Source organism: Carlito syrichta, unplaced genomic scaffold (genome assembly GCF_000164805.1).
Source record: "Carlito syrichta isolate Samal-C Ts95f unplaced genomic scaffold, Tarsius_syrichta-2.0.1 Scaffold302685, whole genome shotgun sequence".
Lineage (NCBI taxonomy): Eukaryota > Metazoa > Chordata > Mammalia > Primates > Tarsiidae > Carlito > Carlito syrichta.
In genome coordinates this window covers 37,675-43,056 of record NW_007246781.1, presented here as the reverse complement: position 1 = coordinate 43,056, position 5,382 = coordinate 37,675, and positions in this window count along the sequence as shown.

Here is a 5,382-nt window from a genome sequence, read left to right as displayed (position 1 = left end):
AAGAAAGGCAACTCTATGCCATAATATTTTACAGAAGTAGGGAACGATGCAATTGGAATAAGACAATATGACACAATTTTTACAGACTGCACATTAACCTTCTATGTATTTCAAGAATATAAAGTAAGCCGGGCTCGGTGGCTCAGCCTGTAATCCCGTGCCTTTGGGAGGCTGAGGTGAGTGGATTGCCTGAGCCCGCGGGTTCGAGACCTGTCTGGGCAACAAGACCTCATCTCTACAATAAATAAAAAATCAGCTGGGTGTGGTAGCACATGCCTGTAATTCCGGCTACTTGGAAGCCTGAGGAGGGTGATCGCCGGAGCCCAGCAGGCGAGGCTGCGGTGGCCGGGAGTGGCCACTGCACTCCAGTCTGGGTGACAGAGTGAGACTCCAACTCAAAAAAAAGTATATAAAGTAAAACCCTGTGTTCTATATTGGAAACCCACAACATGTTGGCCCTGAGACAGCACCTTACCCGAACTTATGAGAGCACAATGCATCTGGATCAGGCACCAGAAGTTACCCATAGAGGTCCATGACATGTCTTCTGCTACAGTCTCACATCCTGTGAGATGACTCACGTCCTGAGAGACAACTGATTTCCAGAAGACAACTGAGTTTCCCAGTGATCTGAGGCAGAGTTATGGCTGGGAGTCATGGTGTTATTACTGGGAGTCATGGTGTTCCCTGAGAAAACACATTGACTTGTGGATAATTCAATGATATTCCAGACCTCCCTTTGTTTGCTTTGTACAGCAGAGAAATTTAGGACATATCCACCCTTGGTCCCATTTCTCTATCCTTCACTCAGACACAGAGGTCCTTTAAATTCTTGTAGCTTCATGAATCTCACTCCACTCCCCATGTACTTCCTCTCAAAAGAGTGAATTTATTATTTAAAATTGCCCAGATATTTAGGTAAGTCTTGGAGCTGGGTTTTCAAAATACCATAACCATCAAATATTTTAGCTAAATTCTATATACTATGAGTCCAATCCCACTGTCCAGTATAAAATATAGCATAAGCATGCTGTTAATGAGTTTATGTGTCAACTTGCAAGGTTATAGTTTCAATTATTAAGGTAAAATGAACTTATGTATGCCATGAAGGTATTTATTTGATGCTATGGAAGTCTGCCATCAGCTTTCTGCAAGTCAGGAGGATTGTCCTAAATAAACTGAGTGAGTCTTATTCAATCCCAGAAGGATGGCAAATGACCACACTGCATGGTGGATGGCAGGCCAAATATGTCCAGTATATCTAGGCTGTCTATCCTGATGGCTAATCCTATGGACCACCACTTTTCTAGTCAGACCCCACATCATTGTCACCCAGAGCACACAGCACAAGTGAGGGTCAATCCTCAGCTCTTTCCAAAGTCAAGGGTGAGTGAGGTGGAACCATGACAATATGAGAAGCACAGAGTCAGTTCTACGTCATTATCTCATCTTGAGAAGACTTCCATTATTGCCTTGGTGACTAATGTCCTCTAGCATTTCCCAAGTAGTCCATGCACAGAAACCAGTAACGGTGAAAGAGACAATTCTCTCAGCCTTCCCAGGCCCTTCAGGAGACACAGCCCGAGTCCCCTCTGAGCATCAAAGGCCTCAGTTCTAGCTTTTAGATGAATGAAAAATTCACCATTTTCAAGGAAAATAAAGAAAGAGAAGAGTGAAATATAATCTTGAAATAAAAAAATGAATTACTCGTAAAAAAGGATATTGGATCAATTCTGAGTTGTTTGCACAGTTTCAAAAAGAAAAGAAAGTTAGATGTCACATCGTGTAGGTATTTAAGGACACTGGCACTGCTCCAACCTATCTATGGGCTCAAATCTGACTCATATACACTATCCAATGGATGAAATTTCACTGAGGTTCCTGCATGAGTCTTTTAGAAAATTAACCCCACATTAACAGGGCTTCCTCGGGAGATTGGTCCTTTTGCCATGGGAGTGTTTGTTCAGGGATAACTCCAATCTCTGACTTTGGTGCAGGTGAGAATGTGTTCTGCATATACTAATAGGACGCCAATGTTGCATATTTGGGGATGTCAAATTTCACTAAACAATTGCAAATCCAGACATATTCCACAGGAACAGATGGGAAGGCAGCCTACCGCTTGGCATGAAACCAGCCCTCAACAACCCTCTTCTGCTCCTGATGTGGACCTAATGGCCAGTCGGCTTTCGCCCTCTGGTGGTTGAGAATCCCAACAGGAAACTTTGTGTCTCAGCTCTCAATGAATTCCCCTTACTCTGTCTCTAGTACAGTAATAAACAGCCAAGGCCTCAAGTTTCAGACTATTCATTTGCAAATACAGTGTGTTCTGGGAATTCTCCCTTGATTTGGTGAATCTGCCTTGCACAGATGAAGCGTATTTTGTCATGTAACTATGAGCTTTTTTTATTTTTATTTCTTTTTTTTAATGAGTAAGTGGAGATTTATTAGAAGACAGAAAAGCTTCCAGAAGTTGAAGGGGATCCTAAAAAGGGTGATCAAAGCTTTGTTTCTTTTTTTTATTGAGTTGGAGTCTCACTATGTCACCCAGACTGGAGTGCAGTGGCCGCTCCCTGCCACCACAGCCTCAACCTGCTGTGCTCCGGCGATCCTTCCGCCTCACCCTTCCAAGTAGCCGGAATTACAGGCATGCGCTACCATGCGCTACCATGCCCGGCTGATTTTTTGATTTATTGTAGAGATGAGGTCTCGCTGCCCAGGCGGATCTCAAACCCGCTGGCTCAGGCAATCCACTCACCTCAGCCTCCCAAAGGCACGGATTACAGGCTGAGCCACCGAACCCGGCTGAAGCTTTGTTTCTTATCAGAATAAATCACTTCAGCCCCTCCTGGAGCCTGGTGAACCCATTTCATGTAGGAGTCACTGGATGTGAATCCAGAGGCTGCCCATGACGGTCTTGGGGGACTCCGCGCTGTAACAAGACTCCTTGATTCCACTAGCTGAACCTCACACAGGACTCCTGCAAACATAGAGATGACCTGTTCAAACTGTCAAGTATATACTGTTTCTTTTCCTATTTCTACTCACACACTCAGTATCTTGAGTCTTCATGCCACAGTCATTAAAACAGCATCAAAGGAAACTCAGCAGTGCCCAAATTCCATGGTGAGTCACCTGTGTTCATTTTTGATCTCCAAATGGTAACATCTGAAAATCTCAGGACTGGCGCTTCTCTCTGAGTGCTGCAGGGTCAGAAATGGACTGGTTTTCATTGGCAGAGCGAGGACCCTATTTGCACTCTTCCTTATAGGAAGCCCTGAACTGCCACACCTCACAAAGGGAAGAACCTAAAGCAGACAGGAGTGATTTTACTGAAATAAATAATTAACTCCCATTGCCCTATTTGGTTTATAGACGCATACAGATAATGTCTGTAGGAGTAAATATTTCCTCCTACCACAGATTTACAAGTAACCCAGTGTATGAAGGTACTATGCGATGTGCCCAAGAGCTGCATGTGGTGAGAGTTACTCTCAGGATCTGGGCCTACACTCCTCAGTGCTGGACTCAGCTGCTTTGTGCTACAACTCCAAAATAGAGTTAATTGTGTGCAGTTAGGTTTGTAAAACTGTTCTCTTTGAATAAGAACACGAAGTGCTTTACATGTACTCTTGCATATACATAAAATACAAGTAGAAATTGTCTGTTTCATGAACACTCAAGTCCATGCAAATGTATTATCAGCAGTCTGATGTCATATGCATTATTGTACGTTTGTTCATCCCTTCTTCTGTATCTATCATTTGCTTGGTATTTGTTCTAACTTAATCACCATATAATTGACATATAATATGTTTCACATACTAATGTGTTAAGTTGATAAATATTGACATAACTATCATGACTCTCAGGATGTCAAACAACTCATTTCACCTGTATATTTTCTCTTGTTCTTCTGTAAATTCCTACTCTTCCCCTTCCTTTCTCTCAGTTCTCACTAGACATCGACTTAACATTGTTAGGTTACTTTAGATGAATTTTCAGTTTCTAAGATTTAAAAAGACAAATAATAAAGATTATACTTTTACTTTCTGTTTTATTTTCTTTTTTTTTTTTTTTTTTTTTGAGTTGGAGTCTCACTCTGTCGCCCAGACTGGAGTGCAGTGGCCGCTCCCGGCCACTGCAGCCTCGACCTGCTGGGCTCCAGTGATCCTTCCGCCTCAGCCTTCTGAGTAGCCGGAATTACAGGCATGCGCTACCACGCCCGGCTGATTTTTGGATTTATTGTAGAGATGAGGTCTCGCTGTCCAGGCGGGTCTCGAACCCGCGGATTCATGCAATCCACTCACCTCAGCCTCCCAAAGGCGCGGGATTACAGGCTGAGCCACCGAGCCCGGCTCTGTTTTATTTTCTTTGGCAAAAATATCTGTACATTTAGCCATGCTGTAGTATGTATCAAACACTCAATATTCTTAATAATGAATCAAAGTCAAGTGAATGAATAGACCAACATTTTCCTGCAGATTAAGCTGTTGATTGAACATGAATTTTTTTCCAATTTATTCATTTTATCAATAAAACTACTAATCAACTTGGTGAATTGGGCAGCAGATAAAACAGCTATATTTCTTATTACATAAACAATAACAATTTCAAAATAGTTATCAACTTTCACGAAAAACAACAAAACTGGAAGTCTGTAGATTCACATATTTTCTTTGCTGCTTCAGTTAACTGAAGTGACTTGACCCAGAACAAAACTGAAAACTGTAGAAAGAGAAACACTTACAGGATGAAACTGGAACAGAATATCAGCTTATTAGTTTATTTTGGACAGAGGTCTCCAACCTTGAATCCAAAATGTCTGTTTATCAATAAAACAATATGATGTATAACAAATAGAAAGAAAATCATAATGAACAAATGATCAGAAAGTGTGCATAATGACACTATTATTATGGCTGTTTAAACAAGATATTAAAGATTTAAAGTTAAACAGTCATGCTACAGAAACAGGTAACATTTGTTGAAAGATGAAAATATTAAACAGGAGTCAAAAGACCTCAACATTCTTTGGATTTTGCCTTCTGCTTGCTGCAGTTAACTCCCGTGATCAGTGTGTTCCCTGATATTTAAATGCATTGAATTAATAAAATACCTGTTCTCTCTCCATCTCCTTTTAAGATATCTGAAATCTATAGGAGTTCTTTACTAATATGGTTCTCATTGATATTGTTGGTTTGGTAAATGCTTCATATACAGTAGACTACTGAAAGGCATATCAATACTTCTGGAAACAGTTTTACTTTAATGTTTATAAATTTTTTTATCTAAATAATATATAGCTCATAAGAGAAAATCTCCTGTCCAATGTCTTGTGCACCTGTTAAGACCTGAAGCCTGTCTGGTGGGTTAAGAGCC